Source organism: Triticum dicoccoides, chromosome 7B (assembly GCF_002162155.2).
Source record: "Triticum dicoccoides isolate Atlit2015 ecotype Zavitan chromosome 7B, WEW_v2.0, whole genome shotgun sequence".
Lineage (NCBI taxonomy): Eukaryota > Viridiplantae > Streptophyta > Magnoliopsida > Poales > Poaceae > Triticum > Triticum dicoccoides.
In genome coordinates, this window is record NC_041393.1 from 2,509,920 (window position 1) to 2,510,813 (window position 894).

Consider the following 894-nt stretch of genomic DNA (forward strand, 5'->3'; position numbering starts at 1 on the left):
TTGAAATCATCAATTTATAATCTCTACTCCGAAAGGGGGAGTTGGTAGTCTCGTCCCACCTCCAACCACTCTTCGTCAAACCATATATTACGCCCCCGAACGTCTTATAGGTGACCTTTCGCTCAACTGTAGCCAAATTTCTCCAGTCCATTTGATGCATGTATTAACACTCGACACTTTTCCAAAAATCTCTACTTCTAAAGGGGAGTCGGTAGTCTCGGCTCACCGCACACCACCGTTCATCAAACCCTATATTACGCCCGCGATGGTCTTACAGGTGACCTTTGCTCAATCGTAGCCGAATTTCACCGGTCCATCTGACGCATGCATTAACTCAATCAATTCGGCACTTTCCCAAAAACACGTCATGCATTAACTCGTTCGTGTCAAATAACTTACCAAAACTTTAACTATAATAAAAGTTGACAGGCCCATTTGGCGCATGCGCACGTTTTTATTTTTGGTTTCTCTGTTTCATTTTTTGGTTTTCTTTTTTTTCTGTTTCATTTTTGTGCTCGACATTGTGAGTTGGTGGAAAATTTGGCTGGCCCATTTTTTGTCTCATTTTTGTGCTGCACAATGGATGCTAGAATTATCGTGTGTAAAACAAGTGAACATTTCGTCTTAGAATAAAAAATGTATCAAAATGGTGTGTAAGACATGCAACATTTTGTTGCCAAGTATCTTTATATCTCTCCTGGTTTTATAATGTATTATATTGAATAAAAATGTATCAAAATGGTGTGTAGGACATGCAATATCTCGTTGCCAAGTATAAGTAAATCCCTTTTGGTAATATATAAATCTATCATACATGTACTCTGGCCAACCATTCGGTGGATACATTAAGTAACAAAAATGAAATACTTCCTTGCCTGTGAGAGAAAGATAAGA